General features: G+C 36.7%; 1 pseudogene; it reads left to right on the plus strand.

Annotated features, from left to right (window-relative positions):
* The first annotated feature begins 756 nt into the window (after positions 1-756).
* LOC101087603 lies at positions 757-19,820 on the plus strand (annotated as a pseudogene).
* Positions 19,821-20,849: the final 1,029 nt, after the last annotated feature.

A 20,849-nucleotide genomic window follows, 5' to 3' on the forward strand; every position in this document is an offset into this window, starting at 1 on the left:
GAGCTTTCTTGGGATTGTCTCCTTCTCTCTCTCTGCCTCTCTTCTGATTATATGCTTTCTCTCTCAAAATAAATAAATAAAAACTCAAAAAAAGATGATGCCTTGTAAATAAAGTTAATCTTCATTATCTCTAAACAGTCATTTAATGAAGGAGGTGTGGATCCTGCCAAAAAATTGCTTTTCTCCTTTCTATATATCTTCATATTTGTATGATTCTTAACTTTGGGAAGAAACAATCTTAAGAGGAGAAGGAGCAATTCCACATAGCTTTGTGAGACCGATATCTGCCATCAGACAAGGTGAAAATTTGATTGTTCTGGTTGCAATAGTGTGAGGGTGATGAAGTCTTATCTTTAAAGTTTTTGCATCCCGTTTCTATTTTATTTTTCCATTATTAGTATAATGATCCAGGTACACATTCCTCTGTTTCCAAGCCCAGTTCGATGTTGCCATGTTCTCTAACATTTGACGTCCCCCCCTGGCATTCTGTTAGGTGCTACGGTCACAATGTTGAAAAAGAAATTGTCCCTTTCTCAAGGAAGCAAACTAAGAGCATTCAGGAAACAATGGGTAAAAATAAGAACAAATGACAGGTCTTGCACAATTAGGAGAATGTAGAGGAGACTGAGTACCTCTGACATGGGACATAGGCTGGCGAAAATTAATTTAAATGAAGTGAGGTGGTTCTCTCCTTTACATTATAGGTGAAGGGTTCTAAGGTGCTTGTCCCCCTGAATTGTGAACGAGATTTGAAAGATGACTGAAGGCTGGTCAAAGGTGAGGATCGGGTCTTTGTGGGGTACTTCAAATCATGCAGTCCATTGTAGCTAAATCTATCTACATGCACCAAGGCCTCTGTTAAACCATTACTTTGTGGGTTTAGAAACACTTTTTCATTGGGAGTTTAAATACTTCCCTATTTATTACGCTTGAGGTTCACTATAGAAGATAAATTGCATATTGATTTGGAATTTCTAGAATTCCTAGGGCTTCATCCCATTGAATTATTCAGCATCCAATGAGATATGTTATAATATCACATTACCAACAAGGAAAATTATACCTCACAACTGTATTCACTCATTACTGTATTACGCTGATCTTCTTGCTTAATACAGTGGGTTGGTTGGAGTAATTTCTAGGATTCCTCTGCATCTCATGAATAATTATAATGATAATGTGTTTGCCCCATCAATTCTATAAAAAGAAAACACAAACTTCACCAGTGATACAATGAATAGTTTTGACAACAGAATCTGATGGAGGATCAATAGTTTGGCATAGGGGTTAGAGTAGCAAGGAATAGAGTTTTATTAAATCATGAACTCAGATCGGAACAATGTTTTCATACCTCTATGATGAGGAAGTATTAGGAAAGCTGAGGGCAAAGCAAAAGTTAACACCACCCTCCCCCACCCCATGGGGGGGCAGCGGCAGTGAGATATGTGTGACATTGCTCAGGCACTCCTGGCTGCCCAAGAACAAAGGAAAGGGGAAAACAAATGGTTAACTGATAGAGACCACAGTCATGCAGAATATGAGTCTCCATCAGTTCACATAAATCATAGTAAATTATAAGAAAAAGGCAATCTTGTCAACAACCTAATCTCCAGAAACCTATAGATTTAGTTTCCCAGAACCCCAATATCACCCTCCCTTCCACAATGATGTGGGGAACAAAAGCAAGAAGGAAATGGTAGGTATAGTTAAATTCCTTTATAACCTGCAGCCCATTGACAAATACTTGAAGCAAATACACAGTGTAGCATTTCTCCATTAACTCCCTACTGACTTAATGTTAATGCCTGACTAGAGTGAAAACAACCTTAGCTTTACAATAGCAAGGCCTCAGGTATCTTTAACATATGAAAGTCCTTTTGTAGGCCTCCCTTTTGCCTTTACCTCCCTCAACTCTATGGTATATAACTGGTCACTCTTCACAACCCCAGTGCAGCTCTTTCTGCCCATGGGTCCTGTCCCTGTGATTTAATAAAATTATGATAGGGAAATATAGAATAAAATTGGCAGAGAGGGAAAGATGAGGACCTGAGGCCCCTGGACAGGGAAAAACACATATTTTGGAATAATGCTGGGAGTGTCTGACCACAGTAAACCCTCTTGGGTGTAAGGTTCCTCTTAAGACTATAACAGATGCTGCTATTCCCCCTCAGGTTCCCCTAAGGAATTTGACAAAAGACCTGACGACAAGTGAGTAGTAGAGGCACATATGACGCACAAGGAACGGTATGGCCATAGACCACCCCTCATGTAAAAGAAATGAGCCAATCAAAAAGGAATGAGTTGACATTTAGAGTTATCCAGCCAATAAGGGTCGGACCTGAGAAGAAACAAAGGTGGGAGGGAGGTGGTGACCAAAACCTTATAAAACAAAGACCCTTGCCTACAGTAACAGGCATTCACTTTCAAATGCCCCCTCTCTATAAAGAGAGCTTTCATTCTATTCCTACTTTCTCATATTACTCTAATAAAGTTTTGCCTGCTGCTCATTTTGTGTCTACCTCTTCATTCTTTGAAGCTGCGAGACAAGAAACTCTAGGTATTGAGGTAAAAAAATCATAAAACAAAATCACCTTTTTGCACCAAACACATCTCAAGAATTCTTTCTTGGCCATCAGCTCCAGACTCCCACGATTCCAAAACCCCATCACTTTAGAAACACTCGTTTTCCTGGAGTGGTTCAAATAGTATTTTTGTTTCCAGATATGATTTTCTATTCCCCAGCTGCAGGCTGCTGTTAAACTCTCCCCATCAGGAGACCCTGTTAGTGTCTGGGGCTTGCTCTCAGAGCAGGAAGGAATGGCATTCCCTTCCAGGGCTCTTCTCTTCACTCCTGATCCTCTGCTTCCCTAAGCAAGGGTTTGTGCAGCTGGTGCCTGCCAGGCATGGCTCCCACATGGTATGTAGAAGAGATTTAGATGGCTTCCAATTCTTGTTCTCTTTCTAGCAGAATACACTAGTAGTGACTTTGACAATTTTGGGATGAATTTTAAACATATTTCATATGTGACTCATAACATTCTGAAGTAGGTAGGTTAAGTACACCATTTTAACAATTTATCTTTTGAAATGGACAACTGAGACTCAGTGATATTATCTGTATTTCCAGTTTAATTAGCAGGGTCTGGATGTGGAAGAAATAAAAGTTAGGTCCAAACCACTGACTATATGAATATACCTGTGTGCTGTGTCACCACAGTGATACAGAAATGCATATCGTATCTGGCATTTTGTTTTATATGTTTCTAGGTTTCTCTTACCTCCACACCCATGCACATAAAATCCTTGGGCCATTTTCCAGAAATCCATAATGTCCCTTGTTTTTGCACTTACAACTCTGACTCCTGCTTTCACTGCTCAGATTACAATTGTCTTCTTGTTTCCTTTTACTTTGTGTCCATTATTATTATTATTATTATTATTATTATTATTATGTATTAATTACTAATTATAAGGACCACCTAACTCCAGAAACTCAGAAGTTGAGACATCTCTCCAAAATATTGTTTAGGACGTTACTGAGTGCAACCAGTAATAGATACCTCAATGATCTTCTGGGGATAGTTTTCTGTTTTTACAGCATAGCTTTTAGAAATTCTTTAGATGAAGCTTAATCTGAGGAACTACTTTCTTACTCCCACTGACCCCAAATTGTGGTCTCTGTCTTTAACCTCTAATGTTACTTAAATTAAATTCAATTTCTCCTCCATGATTCAAGCATTTGTGTGCTGATTCTTTGCCTTAAAGCCCCTTCAGTATGTTCAGTTGAAAACTCCAAATCATCTAAATTAAGCTGCAGATGATCACTCTTCAGGCTTTCCACCCCACCCCTATTCATCTCCTATGGACAAATTCCTGCATCTCTGAATCTGGCACCACTCAGTAAAAGATCAGAAAAGGCAACAGAAGGGCAAAAAGGAAGGTCCCAGAACACAGGTTCTTACATTTGCTTCCTGACCTGAGACAGGATGAAATCTCTACAACCTGGTTTGCAGACTGCTTCAGCAGTACTGACTCAGGAATGGAATGGAGCACAAATCCGTACTGAAAAGAAAGGTGTCCCCCATGTTCTGATTAATCTTGGAATAGCTGCCTCTCAGGGGCCCTCTATCCAGACTCACTTACAGAGGATGTGAGCAAGGGTCTGGCTCCACTGATATTGGAGTTCTGGTTAGTTCCTGAACTATCTGGGTGTAGTTATAACTCCAGGGCCTCAGGGACTTTTCCCTCTGGGAACTACTCCATCCCTACTTTATTGTGCCTAAAAAGCCCTCTTGGGACAGACAGGCAGGAAGGAGAAGAAAATTATTTTCTTTCTCTCTAAAAGCAAGGAGCTCTGGTAATCCAGCCCAACATTGACTGTGTGTTCTGTGGACAGTTAATCTCCTGGGTATATGGGTCTTACATTCATCCATCCATGTTCACAGTCATTTGCACATGCACACTCGATGCCCTCCATGGGTCCAATAAGTTCACTCATAAGTTCTCATGGGCTTCCAACAGACCATTGTTGGATAGGTACCTCCCAAACCATGCTATTGAATGGATTGGTATTAATTTGTCATGACTTTTATGATGGCATCATGATAATAATGATAGAGTAACTTGAAAAATATATTCCTGAGAAAATGCAACGTGCTTTTCTTAAAGAAAATCCTATCATGTTTTTTGTTGTATTGAAAGACTTTTCAAATGTGATGTATATACAGCTGTATACTAGAAAGAATGATTTGTTTATTTTATTTTTCATTTTGAGCCTCATGTGAAATATTCATATGCCTCAAATTATGGGAGCAAGCATCATCAGTTCCTTTTTTTTCTTTCTTTATTTTTCATTATTTTTAAAAGTTGATTGTAGTTGACACAGAATGTTGCATTAGTCAGTTGTACAACACAGTGATTCAACAAATGTATACAGTTATGCTATGTTCGCCATTGGTAGCTAACATCTGTCACCACATAACACAATTACAATACCACTGACTCTGTTCCCTGTGTTGTGGCATCAGCATCAGTTTCTTTAAAGGCCTTCTTTTGCTCTATTTTTATTTCTGTCTCCTGCATATCTCAACTTTGCTCCTATTCCTCTTCTCTTTAGAAAAGTGAAAGCCCCAGTGTTCTTATTGTTTTTTTTTAATGTTTACTTATTTTTGAGACAGAGACAGAGACAGAGCACAAGCAAGGGAGGGGCAGAGAGAGAAGTAGACACAAAATCTGAAACAGGCTCCAGGCTCCTAGCTGTCAGCACAGAGCCCAATGTGGAGCTCGAACTCATGAACCATGAGATCATGACCTGAGCAGAAGTCTGATGGTCAACCAACTGAGCCACCCAGGTGCCCCAAAGCTCCAGTGTTCTTAAAATGTGTCTTTTCAATTAATTTTAGATATGCTTATGTAGCTACATGTTCATGAGGATTATTTGGATATTGAATTTTATAAATAATATTGGATAATAAATCTGATGTTATTATTTGTTTTCACTCAATACTAAATCTAAAAAAACTGTCCATGTTGTTCTGCATAAGTCATTCTTTTTCATTGCTTATTCATTTCAATTCCCATTATGTGCATTTTTTATATAAGTAGTCAACACCCGAATGACTTATAATTACTGTTAACGTCAATATCTTTGTATACTTCTTTTATAGTCCTAAAATAGGTATATGTGTAGGAGTGGGTTTTTTTAGTTATAAAGTAAAAACATTTAATTCCACTAGGAATTACCAAATTTGTCTCCAAAATACTTATAAAATCTCACTAGAAATTTCTATAGTTTAATTCTTCTATAGTTTAATTCTTCACATTCCTTACACCAATTGATGGAATTTTTTTTATGCTTGGAGGATATAAAATAGGATCTCATTATTTTAATATGATTTTCTCCTGATAACTCAGCATTGTTCATATACTGTTTAACCATTTGTGATTGTCATGCTGTGAATTATATTTTGACATCCTTTGCCTGCTTTTTCTATTAATTTTGTTTTTCTTGCATATTTTTGCAAAATCTGATGCATAATTTAAATCTTAGAGCCCCCTTTTCACTAGATTTTGCTAGTATCTCCTCTACTCTATTATGTATCTGTGAATTTTAGTGTAAACTTTCCATTATCCAATAGAAAATCTTCAATTTGAACAACTCAAACTCTGTTTTACTGTGAATAGATTTTCTCTGGGGATCCTATTTAGGGAACATTTCACAAGATCACAAAGGTGCTTTTGTTTGTTTCATTTGTTTTAATTGTTTTTTTTTTTAACTGAGTGGTTATTTTTCGTAATAATTTGTTCATTTATTTATTTGTTTATTATTTCAAGTTTTTATTTAAATTCTAGTTAGTTAACATATAAAGTAATATCAGCTTTAGGAGTAGATTTAGGGATTCATCACTTACATAGAACACCCAGTGCTCATCACAAGTGCCCTCAATACCCATCACCCATTTAATCCATCTTCCCACCCGCTTCCCCTCCAGCAATGTTCAGTTTGTTTTCTATAGTTAAGATCCTGTATTATGATTTATCTCTTTTTTTTTGCCTCTATGTTCATCTGTTTCATTTATTACATCCCACATATGAGTGAAATTATATGGCATTTTTCTCCAACTGACTTATTTTGCTTAGCAATACTTTCTAGCTCCATCTTTGTTACAGAAGGAAAGATTTCATTCTTTTTGATGGCTGAATAATATTCCATTGTGTACATATACTACTTCTTCTTTATCCATTTATCAGTCAATGGATATTTGGGCTCCTTATGTAATTTGGCTATTGTTGATATTGCTGTTATAAACATCAGGGTGCATGTGTCTCTTCAAATCAGTGTTTTGAATCCTTTGGGTAAATAACTAGTAGTGTAATTGCTATCTTGTAGGGTAGTTCTATTTTTAACTTTTTGAGGAATCTCCATACTGTTTTCCAGAATGGCTTCACCAGTTTGCATTCCCACCAACAGTGTAAGAGCATTCCCCTTTCTCCATATCCAGGTCAATATTTGTTGTTTCCTGAATTGTTAATTTTAGCCATTCTGACAAGTGCGAGGTGATATCTCATTGTAGTTTTGATTTGTATTTCCCTGATGATGAGTGATAGTGAGCATCTTTTTATGTGTCTGTTGGCCATCTGTATGTCTTCTTTGAAAAAAAAATGTCTTTTCATGTCTTCTGCTCATTTCTTAAGTGGATTATTTTGAAACGGATGAGTTTTATAATTTCTTTATAGATTTTGGATACTAACTCTTTATCAGATATGTCTTTTGCAAATATCTTCTCCCACTCCATAGGCTGCCTTGTAGTTTTGTTGATTGTTTCCTTCACTGTGCACAGAAACATTTTTATCTTGGTGAAATTCTGACAGTTCATTCTTGTTTTTGTTTCTCTTGCCTCCAGAGATGTATCTAGCAAGAAGTTGCTATGGCTGATGTCAAAGAGTTTGCTGTTTGTGTTCTCCTCTAGGATTTTGATGGTTTCCTTTCTCACATGTAGGTATTTCATCCATTTTGAATTTATTTTTGTTTATGGTACAAGAAAGTGGGCCAGTTTCTTTCTTTTGTATGTTTCTGTGCAATTTTCCCAATGAATTTTTTTAAAAGACTATCTTTTTTCCAATGTACATTACTCCCTGCTTTATCAAAGATTAGTTGACCATATAGTTATGGGTCCATTTCTGAGCTTTCTATTCTGTTCCATTGATCTATGTGTCCTTTTCTGCCAGCACCATACTGTCTTGATGACTACAGCTTTGAAATATAGCTTAAAATTTGGAATTGTGATGCCTCTAGCCTTGCTTTTCTTTTTCAAAATTGCTTTGGCTATTCAGAGTCTTTTCTGGTTCCATACAAATTTTAGGATTGTTTGTTCTACGTCTGTGAAAAATTGCTGGTGGCATTTTGATAGGGATTACATTAAATGTGTAGTTTACTTCAGGTAGTATAGACATTTTCAATATTTGTTCTTCCAATCCATGAGCAGGGAATGTTTTCCCATATCTTTTTGTCCTCTTTAATTTCTTTCTTTTTTAAAATTTTAATTTGTTTTGTTTTATTTTATTTTATTTTATTTTTAATTTACATCAAAATTAGTTAGCATATTGTGCAATAATGATATCAGGAGTAGATTCCTTAGTGCTCCTTACCCATTTAGCTCATCCCCCCTTCCACAATCCCTCCAGCAACCCTCAGTTTGTTCTCCATATTTATGAGTCTCTTCTGTTTTGTCCCCCTCCCTGTTTTTATATTATTTTTGTTTCCCTTCCCTTACGTTCATCTGTTTTGTCTCTTAAAGTCCTCATATGAGTGAAGTCATATGATTTTTGTCTTTCTCTGACTAATTTCAATTAGCATAATACCCTCCAGTTCCACCCACGTAGTTGCAAATGGCAAGATTTCATTCTTTTTGATTGCCGAGGAATACTCTAGTGTGTGTGTGTGTGTGTGTGTGTGTGTGTGTGTGTGTGTGTGTATCACAACTTCTTTATTCATTCATCCATCGATGGACATTTTGGCTCTTTCCATACTTTGACTATTGTTGATAGTGCTGCTATAAACATGGGGGTGCATGTGTCCCTTCAAAACAGCACACCTGTATCCCCTGGATAAATGCCTAGTAGTGCAATTGCTGGGTTGTAGTGTAGTTCTATTTTTAGTTTTTTGAGGAACCTCCATACTGTTTTCCAGAAGGGCTGCACCAGCTTACATTCTCATTCAATTTCTTTCTTAAATGTTCTATAGTTTTCAGAGTACAGAACTTTTACCTCTTTGGCTGGGTTTATTCCTAGATATCTTATGGCTTTTGGTGCAATTATAAATGGGGTTTGATTTCTCTTTGTGCTGCTTCATTATTGGTGTATAGAAACGCAACAGATTTCTGTACGTTGATTTTGTATCCTGGGACTTTGCTGAATTCATGTATCAATTCTAGCAATGTTTTGGTGGAGTCTTCAGGGTTTTCTACATAGAGCATCATGTCATCTGCAAAGAGTGAAATTTTGACTTATTCCTTGCTTATTTGGATGCCTTTTATTTATTTTTGTTGTCTGATTGTTGTAAGTAGGACTTCTAGTACTATGTTAGATGACCATGGTAAGAGTGGACATCCCTGTCTTGTTCCTGACTATAGGTGGAAAGCTGTTTTTCCCCATTAAGTATGGTATTAGCTGTGGGTCTTTCATACATGGCCTTTATGATGTTGATATATGTTCCTTCTATCCCTACTTTATTGAAGGTTTTTATCAAGAATTGATGTTGTACTCTGTCAAATTTTTTTTCTGCATCTATTGACAGGACCATATGGTTCTTATCCTTTATTTTATTAATGTGGTGTATCAGACTGATTGATTGATGAATACTGAACCACCCCTGTGGTCCAAGAATAAATCCCACTTGCTCATGATTAATAATTCTTTTAATGTAATGTTGGATGTAAATTGTTAGTATCTTGTTGAGAATTTTTGAATCCATGTTCAGCAAGGATATTGGCCTGTAATTTTCCCTTATAATGGGGTCTTTGGTTTTGGAATAAAGGTAATGCTGGCTGGTTTTCTTTCCATTTCTTTTTGTTTGTCTGTTTGTTTGTAGCAGTTTCAGAAGAATAGGTATTAACTCTTCTTTAATTGTTGGCAGAATTCCCTTGGGAAGCCATCTGGCCCTGGACTTTTGTTTTGGGGGAGATATTTGATTACTCATTCAATTTCTCCACTGGTTATTAGTCTGTTCAAGTTTTCAGTTTCTTCCTGTTTCAGTTTTGGTCATTTATATGTTTCTAAGAATTATTTGATTTCTTCCAGATTATCTAATTTGCTGGCATATAATTTTTAATAATATTCTCTTATAATTTATTGTATTTCTGTCGTGTTGGTTGTGATCTCTCCTCTATCATTTGTGATTTTATTTATTTGGGTAATTTCTCTTTTCTTTTTGATAAGTCTGCCTAGGGGGTTATCAATTTTACCAATTCTTTCAGAGAACCACCTCCTGGTTTAATTGATCTGTTCTACTGTTTTTTATTTGTCTGTTTCTATATCATTTATGGCTGCTCTAATCTTTATTATTTCCCTTCTTTTGTTGGCTTTAGACTTAATTTGCTGTTCTTTTTCTAGCTCTAGCTCTAAGGTTAGGTTGTGTATTTGAGACTTTTCTTGCTTCTTGAGTAGTACTATATTGCTGCCTACTTCCCACTTATGACTGCTTTTGGTGCATCTCAAAGATTTTGGATCATCATGTTTTCATTATTGTTTGTTTCTATGTATTTTTTTATTTCTCCTTTAAGGTCCTGGTTGTCCACACATTGTTTAATATCATGTTTAACCTCCATATTTCTGTGGTCTTTCCAAACGTTTTTTTGTCATTGACTTCGAGTTTCATAGTGCTGTGGTCTTTCAGACCACATGCTTTAATATGCATATTATTATCTCAATCTTTTTGTATTTGTTGAGGCCTGATATGTGAACTGGTATGTGATCTATTCTAGAGAATGCCCTGTGTACACTCAAAAAGAATGAATATTCTGCTGCTTTAGGATGAAATGTTCAGAATATGTGTTAATTCCATCTGGTCTAGGGTGTCATTCAAAGCTATTGTTTCCTTGTTTTCTGCTTAGATGATCTGTCCACTGATGTGAATGTTAAATTCCCCTACTATTATTATGTTATTATCAATAAGTTCCTTTATATATGTTAATTGTTTTACACATCTGGGTGTTCCAAGTTGGGGACACAATTATTTACAATTGTTAGGCCTTCCAATTGGATAGACCCTTCTATTATGATATAGTGCCTTTCTTCAACTCTTGTTACAGTCTTTGGCTTAAAAAACTTATTTGTATGATATAAGTATTTTACTCCAGTAATGTGGTTTGTGTAAGCAAGTTAGGGAGCCAGTGTTGGTGCCTTGCTACTTCCTGTAGGTGGCTCTGTGTTTATGTTGGGAGTTAGGGGAGGAAAATAGTGCCAGCCAGCTCCTTTATCCTGGAGAGGTGACTGTGTGAATGTGCCATATCTGGGATGCCCTGAGAACAGCAAATACTCTGAATACTCTCCCTCTGTGTGTACTCCAGGCATTCTTCAAATCATTATTTGCACGCTGTCTGCCCCCGGGTTATTTGCTTTTCTTCTCTCCAGGAGCAAGGCAATGCCTTCTGAGATCCATCCCAGCTAAGCCCACTGACCTTTAAAACTCCATGTTTTAATCCCACCGTTTTCAAGAATTGAGCCCATCTCATTTCCTCAATCGCTATATGTTAACTAACTAGAATTTAAATAAAAACTTAAAAAAAAAGAAAGAAATGAAATAGAGACTAAAAAACTAATAGGTGAGATCACTGAAACCAAGAGTTCATTGTTTGATAAGAGAAACAAAATTATAAACCTTTAGGCAGACTCGCCAAGAAAAAAAGAGGAAGGACCCAAATAAGTAAAATCAGAATGAAAGAGAAGTGACAACTGATACCACGAAATACAAAAAATATATATATTACAACAAAAAATACATGTCAACAATTGGACAACCTAGAAGAAATGGATAAATTTCTAGAAAGATGCACTCTTTCAAAACTGAATCAAGTAGAAATAGAAAATAAGAACAAGAAGAAGAAGAAATATAGAATCTAAATAGACCAATCGCCAGGAATGAAATTGAGTCAGTAGTCAAAAGACTACCAAAAAATAAAAGTACAGGACCAGATGGATTCACAGGTGAATTATACTAAACACTTAAAGAGTTAATACTTCTTATTCTCACATTTTTCTGAAAAATAGAAGCAGAAGGAAAGCATCCAAGTATATTCTATTAAGCCAGCATTATCCTGATACCAAAACCAGATAAAGACACTTACAAAACAAGAGAACTAAATGACAGTATCTCTAATGAACATAGATGCAAGAATCCTGAACAAAATACTAGCAAATCAAATCCAACAATACATTAAAAAAATCATTCCCTATAGCCAAGTAGGATTTACTTCCAGGATGCAAGGTTGGTTCAAAAATTGTAAATTAATCAACATGATATATCACATCAATAAAAGAAAGGATAAAAACCACATGATCATTTAAATAATAAAGAAAAAGCATTTAACAAATTGTAACATCCATTCATGGTAAACCCCCTCACAAAGTAGGTTTGGAAGGAGCATACTTCATCATAATAAAGGCACTATATGAAAAACCCACAGTGAACATCATATTCTGTGAAGAAAAACGGAGAGCTTTTTCCCCTAAGGTCAGGAACAAGACAAGGATGTCCACTCTTTCCACTTTTATTCATCATAGTGCTACAAGCATTCAGACAAGGAAAAGAAATAAAAGGTATCCAAATTGTGAAGGAAGAAGTAAAACTTTCACTATCTGCAGATGACATGATATTATATATTAATAACCAGAAAGACTCCACTAAAATAGTACTAGAAGTAATAAATGAATTCAGGAAAGTCATAGGATACATAATCAGTATATGGAAATCTGTCACATTTCTACACTCAAATAATAAAGTAGCAGAAAAAGAAATTAAGAAAACAATCTCATTTACAATTGTACCCAAAATAATAAGACATGTAGGAATAAACTTAACCAAGGAGGTGAAAGACCTATTATCTGAAAACAATAAAACATGATGAAAGAAATTGAAGATGAGGAAAAAAATGGAATGGTATTCCATGCTCATGGAATTAGAGAGCAAATATTGTTAAAATGTCCATTCTATTCAAAGCAATATATAGATTTAATGCTATCCTTATCAAAATACCAACACCATTTTTCTCAGAACTAGAACAAAGAATCCTAAAATCTCAGTAGAACTACAAAAGACCCCAAATACACAAAGCAATCTTGAAAAGAACAATACTGGAGGTATCAGAATCTCACATTCACAGATATACTACAAAGCTGTAGTAATCAAAACAGTTTGGCCCTGGCACAAAAACAGACATATTGAACAATGTAACAGAAGAGAGACCAGAAATAAACCCACACACAATTACATGGTCAATTAGCTATTTAAAAAGAGGAAAGTATATGCAAAGGGGAAAATACAGTCTCTTCAACAAATGGTGTTGGGAAAACTGGACAGCTACATCCAAAAAAGGGAAACTGTACCACTTTCTTACACCATACATAAGAAACCCAAAATGAATAAAAGATCTAAATGTGAGTCCTAAAACCGTAGTATTCACAAGTATAGTATTTTTCTAGGTATGTTTCTAAGGCAAAGTAAACAAAAACAAAAATAAACTCTTGGAACTACATCAAAATAAAAAACTTCACAGCAAAGGAAGTAATGAACAAAACTAAAAAAACAACCTACCTAATTGGAGAAAATATTAGCAAATGATATTTCTAAGAAGGGGTTAATATCCAAATATCTAAAGAACCTATACAACTGAACACCAAAAAACAAAAACAAAAACAAAAAAGCCCCCAAATAATCCAACTAAAAATGGCAGAAGACATGAACAGACATTTCTCCAAAAAAGACATAAAAATGGCCAAGAGGCAATTGAAAAGATGCTCAATATTTTGAACTCATTCATCATCAGGAAAATGCAAATCAAAACCACAATGAGATATCACCTCACACTTGTCACAATGGCTAAAATCCAAAACTCAAGAAACAGTAAGTGTTGGTGAGGATGTGGAGAAAAAGAAATCACTTGTAATGTTAGTGGGAATACAAATTGGTGCAGGCACTGTGGGAAACAGTATAGAAGTTTCTCAAAAAATTAAAAATAGAATTACCATATGACAAAGTAATTGTATTGCTGGGTAGTTGCCCAAAGAGTATGAAAACACTAATCTGAAAAGATATACGTACCATTCTGTTTATTGCAGCATTATTTACAATAGCCAAATTACGTAAGTAGCTCAAGTGTTCATTGCTAGAAGAATGGATTAAGATGTGTTGTACATATAGAATGGAATATTATTCAGTCATAAAAAGAATGAGATCTTGCCATTTACAACAAGATGGATGGATCTAGAGTTCATATTGCTAAGTGAAGTAAGTCAGTCAGAGACAGACAAATCCCGTATATTTTCACTTATATGTAGAATTTAAGAAACAATAATGAAGAGAGACAAAAATAAATAAATAAAACCCTCAGAACAATATGAAGAACAAACTGGTGGTTACCAGAGATGAGGTGGGTGGGTGGGGGAATGCGTGAAATAGGTAAAGGGGATTAAAAGTACACTTATCATGATGATCACTGAGTAATATATAGAATTATTTAATCACGATATTGTACACCAGAAACTAATGTAACACTGTATGTTAATTAAAGTGGAATTTAAAAATAAATAAAGGATCGCTCTCTTGTACTTCCATAACACCATGAGCACATCTTATTTTGGTGAGCCACACTATACTGCTATTCTTCTGTCTGACATTTTTGTGCCCTACTTTATTCAATGAGTTATCCCAAAGGCAGAGATGAATCATATTTGATATTTTCTCCCAAGGTCAAATACAGTGATTGACAATCTGACTAACCAGATTATTATGTTATCTCCCATCCTTTTTAAATTTAGTTTGATACTTTCCACAAAGCTTCTTACATGGTTCTCCACAAGCTTAAATGATTTATTAACAAGTTTCTTGTTTTTTAGCTACTTGTTGGCCTCTTCAAAGATGGGATCAAATGTCATATTATCCTCCAGCAACATCTGCTCTGCTGACATATCCAAGTACTTCCAGAACTGTTTTGTCAGGTTCCCAGCTGGCAGCACTGATACCTTTCATGCCCTATTCCTCCTGGCTATGGGGCCAGTGTCACCTTCCTGATCACTGTCTTGATTCCAAATAAGCAACCAGATCCTTAGAAGTTCCTCACCTAGTATTTCATTGATCAAGGACAGAAAGTCAAGGTCCTTCCTGTCTTTTAGGAAAACATATACTCTTTGTAGAGCTGATGCTAATGTTACTAGCTGATGCTAGTGTTACTGCAACCACTGCTAAACTCCGGATGACATGGTTTGTATGAAGTCCTCTTTTGTGTTTATTTAAGATGGTTTTGAAATGCTCATCAGATAACTGCATGCAACGAAATAGTGATCACTGAAAACTAATAATTATTTAACATCTTAGCAGTTTAAAAAACATCTAGAATGGTGGTTGCCAGGGGCAGAAGGGAGGAGGTCATGGAAGTTATTGTTTAATGGGTACAGAGTTTCAGCTTTGCAAGATGAAGAGAGTTCTGGAGACGGATCCTGGTGATGGTTGCGCAGCAAAATGGATGCACTTAATATCAATGAACTGTATATTAAAATGGTTAAGATAATAAATTTTGAGTCATGTGTATTCTACCACAATAAAAAGCTGGGAAAAAAGAAATACAATTTTAGCAGCTAATATAAATAATTCAATAGTAGTTTTAGTAGTTTTTAACAATTTAACATCTTCAAAACCTCCATCAAGTACAATTTAAAGCATTATTAACACATCTTCACTAGTGTCTTCATTATTTACCACACTTTACTCCTGTGGCCTATTGACACATGCATATTGAAACACACACCCATTGTTTTCATTGTAACAGTCATATTGATCTTTAAGATCATTTCTTTCTCTTTGGTACCTGAAGTTAGACCATGATATCTAAGTGTATATATTTATTTTATTTTATTTTTTAAAGTTCATTTATTTCTGACAGAGAGAGAGAGAGTGCGAGCATGAGCTAGGGAGGGGCAGAGAGAGAGAGGGAGACACAGAATCTGAAGCAGGTTCCAGGCTCTGAGCGGTCTGCACAGAGCCGGATGCAGGGCTCAAACTCACGGACCGTGAGATCATGACCTGGGCCGAAGTTGGATGCTTAACCAACTGAACCACCCAGGCGCCCCAACTAAGTGTATATATTTAGATATATCCAGGTGTACACTTTTATTGATTTCTCTCACCCAGGATTTATTGAAATTTTTTTTAAGTTTATTTTTTATTTTGTGTGGGAGAGAAAGCACAAGTGTGGGAGGGGCAGAGAGAAAGCAACAGAGAGAATCCCAAGCAGATTTTGTGATGACAGCAGACAGCCTGGTGCAGGGCTCAAACTCATGAACCTGAGATCATGACCTGAGCCAAAGTCGATGCTTAACCGACTGAGCCACACAGGTGCCCCTTATTGGAATTCTTGAATCTGATTACTGATGTAGTCTCTCCTGAAAAGTTCAGATGTTTCTGTCTCATTCTCTTTCTTCTTCAACTGGGAGCTCTTATTAAATGTATTAAACATGCTCATCCCATCTATTTCTCTTACATTTTCTTCATTTTTTCCCATATGATTTTATTTTATTTCCATCTTCATTCTCAGTAGATTCTTCTGACCACCTCTGATACTTTACTGACTCTACCATTAGCTGGCACTAATCTACTGTTTAATTTAGTTCTTATTGGGGCGCCTGGGTGGCGCAGTCGGTTAAGCGTCCGACTTCAGCCAGGTCACGATCTCGCGGTCCGGGAGTTCGAGCCCCGCGTCAGGCTCTGGGCTGATGGCTCGGAGCCTGGAGCCTGTTTCCGATTCTGTGTCTCCCTCTCTCTCTGCCCCTCCCCCGTTCATGCTGTCTCTCTTTGTCCGAAAAATAAATAAATGTTTAAAAAAAAATTTAGTTCTTATTGTTGATATTCTGTTTTTCAAGTATATCTGGTTCTTCTTCAAATCTGCTTTGTTATGTTTTAGAGATTCCAGTGCCCTGAGCAAAATATTAATTCTGGACATCATCTTCTTAATCCAAGGAAAACAGAAAAGATAGAGGGACTCTGAGCAGTCAGAATCCCGTATTTTGCTCTTTACATGTTTGCATTTTCTGTGTATCCATTGGAGCTTCATTCTAAAACATTTCTCAAGTTCTATCTTCTAGGTCACTAACTATCTTTCCAAGTGTGGCTAATCTATTCTTAAATCTGTCTCTTGCAATGTTAATTATTTTATTTTTTTCATTGTGGGAGAAAGGACTGATTCTCCTTTTCTGTGTGTTTATTTTGTTGTGTATATTTTAAAGCTTTTCTTTTTTTTCTTTTTTTTCTTTTTTTAAATATTTGTTTAGTTTTGAGACAGAGACAGAGTATGAGCAGGGGGGAGGTAGAGAGAGAGAGAGAGGCAGACACAGAATCCAAAGCAGGCTCCAGGCTCTGAGCTGTTAGCACAGAGCCCAACTCGGGGCTCAAACTTACAAGCCGTGGGATCATGACATCAACTGAAGTTGGATACTTAACCGATTGAGCCACCCAGGCTCCCCTAAAGCTTTTCTTTCATTACCTAAAACCCAGTAGGGCTAGGTAATGAACAAAATAATTTTGTTCAATATCTTTTATCAAATAAGTAATATCTTAAGTTTTTGTAGATTGGATTTGGCTATCATTTTTGTGGGCTTATACTCATTTTTTAAATTAAAAAATTTTTTTGATGTTTCTTTATTTTTGAGAGAGAGAGAGAACATAAGCAGGGGAGGGGCAGAGAGAGAGAGAGAGACAGAATCCGAAGCAGGTTCCAGGCTCAGAGCTATCAACACAGAGCCTGACGCAGGGCTTGAACTCATGAACCATGAGACCATGACCTGAGCCGAATTCAGACGCTCAACTGACAGAGCTACCCAGGTGCCCCATCATTTTTTTTTAATTAATTGTCTTTTTACCACAAGCAACTCAATTTCTTCAGAAGTTTTTGTGCTGAAATTCTTTGAGGCCTGAGATGAAGTTTATTTCTCAAGAAAGGATTTGGGCTTGTTTCTGTTATTTTCTGAAACCACCACCAATCCAGGATAACTTTAAATTCCTTTCTGAGACAAACAGTTGGTGTGAACACAGGCTGCCAAGTCAAAAGAGAACCAGCCAGTAGTTCAGGATTTACAGGGAAGATTTCTACTATATAACAAGCTTTGGGGTTATTTGAAGTTCCAGGTATAAGTGAGGGACGAAGATGAAGGAGTGGGATTATTACTAGTGCCCACCTTTTTATTCAGGATGTAGTGTTGTAAAGCCTTATCTAAATGGGAGATCCTCTGCTACATTCTCCACCTGCTTGAGCCTAGATTTATCTTCTGTCCCTGGAGTTTAGATTTCAAGCTCCCCTAGGTAATGAAGACAGGTGCTTAAGTTTATAGAGTGCTGCAAGTGCTCTTGGGTTGAAAGCCAACATCAATATTTGATTTTGATGTCTGGATTTTATTCAATCCTTAGCCTGATAATTCTTTCTTTTTTACTTGTTCATGGGTGTATTCAAGATATTAAAATATAAATAATAGGTGTAAGTATAGGTATAAGTGTAGGTATGGATATGGGTATGGGTATTGATAAAGATAGAGATTAGATATAGACATAACCATAGAAATAATTTGTATGCCTTTTCATCAGGGGATTTGCTCTAAGTACCCCAGTTCATCATGTCACTGGATACTATCATCTTTTACTTCCTTAAAATCTTGAAAATGAATCCCATCTAACCTTTGGAATGCATTTCTGTTCATTTTAAAATTTAAACTGAAATGTTTCATTAGCCTTTGAGTTTATGTATTTAATTTAAATAACATTTGATGTTTAAATAATTTCTGATTCATTAAATATTAACCAAGCAAACAAACGGAAAATATACATTCACATAAAAGAAAGATAAAACACAGATGAAATAACAAAGATGTGGAAACATTATATTATTTATTCAACAAATGTCTATTAGCCACCTCTTATATGTCAAAAAATGTGCTAGGCACAAGGGCTGTGGGGTGGATGAAGTGGGCTATGTACTTACCCTTATGGATTTTACAAGCTAAGTACATAGCCATCAGAGTTTGATAGATTTACTCCTCTCTTCTGCAGCTACTCAGAGACATCTGCCTCACTAAAGTCACTGCCAATGCTGCCTTAGAACAGCAGCTCCCTCTCTATTGAAGTCTCAGACTTCATCCTGAATTGCTTTGTCAGGTCCCCCATCTGGAAGCATTGGTTGTCTCTGCCCCTCAGCCTCCTCTTCCTCCTGGCTATGGGGCCAGTGCCACCCTCCTGATCACCATCCGGATCAGGATGGAGGTCTCTTGGCATAAGCCCATGTACTACCTGCTCGGCCTCCTTTCCCTGCTGGACATCATGCTCTGCTTGACTGTCATCCCCAAGGTCTTGGCCATCTTCTGGTTTGACCACAGGTCCATCAGCTTCTCTACCTGCTTCCTCCAGATGTTCATCATGAATTCCTTCCTGCCCATGGAATCATGCACCTTCCTGGCCATGGCCTATGACCGCTATGTGTCCATCTGTAAGCCTCTCTACTACCCATCTATCATCACTGACCAGTTTGTAGGAAAGGCTGTTCTCTTCATCTTGGCCTGGAACACATTTCTTACTGCATCTATTCCCATCCTCTCTGCCCAGCATCATTACTGTGGAAAAAATATAATTGAGAACTGTATGTGTGCCAATCTCTCTTGTGTCCAAGCTCTCCTGTGATAACATTGCCTTTAACAGAATTTACCATTTAGTTGTGGCCTGGACTCTTCTGGGCTCTGACCTCATCCTCATCATTTTCTCCTATACTTTCATCCTATGAGCCGTTCTTAGACTCAAGACAAAAGGGGCAGCTGCCAAAGCTCTGAACACTTGTGGCTCTCACTTCATCCTCATCCTCTTCTTCAGTACCATCCTGCTGGTTTTTGTTTTCACCCACATTGCCAAGAAAAAAATTTCCCCTGATATCCCTGTCTTACTTAATGTGTTACACCATGTAATTCCTGCAGCTCTCAACCCCATTGTCTATGGGGTACGAACGCAGGAGATTAAAGAGGGGATTAGGAAATTGCTGAGGAGGGTGAGAGCAGCAAGTAATTGTGTTCTAGCTTGACTTTTCTTAACCAAAATACTCAAAATCACTATTGGAATACAGGGACTTGGAGACAAAATTACAGTCCTAATCCTCTCTCTAGACATGCCTGATGATATGAATTGTATGGTTTTTCTCCTACCCACAGGTACATCACATTTCTTACATTCCATCATTTTCTGGAAGTGACTAAGGATACAGATGTATATATAATCTCTCATCATGGCACCCAGCCCAGAAGCTATGAATTTTGATGAATCAAGCATCACACCTCACTGTCTGCTCCTGATTAAATCCCTTTTAGAGTCAGTGTAATGGATGTGTGGTTGATGGGAAGTATCAGTACTTAAAGATAGTGCATTGACTTTGGAAAAGAAAGTAAAATTAAAAAGCAATGCTAAAAAAATGCTGAAAATAACCATTAGGTTTTAACCTTTCCCTCAGGCATTTAAACATATTTATTGAAAGCTATCTTATGTCTAGCACAGAACTAGAAAATGGGATTCTAACATACATAAATCTTGTTCCCATTACTCAAAAAGGTCCAATGAAAATTTCAAAAGTTAGAATTAAGAGTTAGATTAAAACACATAAATAAGCCCAGAAGAGAGATAAATTTTGTTCTGTAGGTGGGACTCCTTTACCTACCTGACCTCCTCCTTCAGACCCCCAGTCAGAATTGCCTCCCTAAGAGCTGCTTAAAAACATGAACTATAGTCCTGTCTCTGGAACTTTTTGCTTTTTGTTCCTCTGTCCACATAGCTCCGTCCCTCTGGTCCACTGGGTCTCCCTGACCACAGTATTTAAAATAGTATCCAACAATATTCCCCCCAAGCACAAACAATGTCCTTATACCTTCTCTGTCTTCCTGTTCTGCACAGAATTTATCACTGTTTAATGAACCTACATTTACTCATTTATTTGTTTAGTCAGCCTACATTCACTAAAATTTAAGCAGTAGAAGGGCAAGAATTTTTGTCTTTTATGTTCACTGTTGTATTTCGAGTGTGCAAACAGTGCTCAGTGTATGGCATAGACCAATAAATGTTT

Source organism: Felis catus, chromosome D1, assembly GCF_018350175.1.
Source record: "Felis catus isolate Fca126 chromosome D1, F.catus_Fca126_mat1.0, whole genome shotgun sequence".
Taxonomy (NCBI): Eukaryota; Metazoa; Chordata; class Mammalia; order Carnivora; family Felidae; genus Felis; species Felis catus.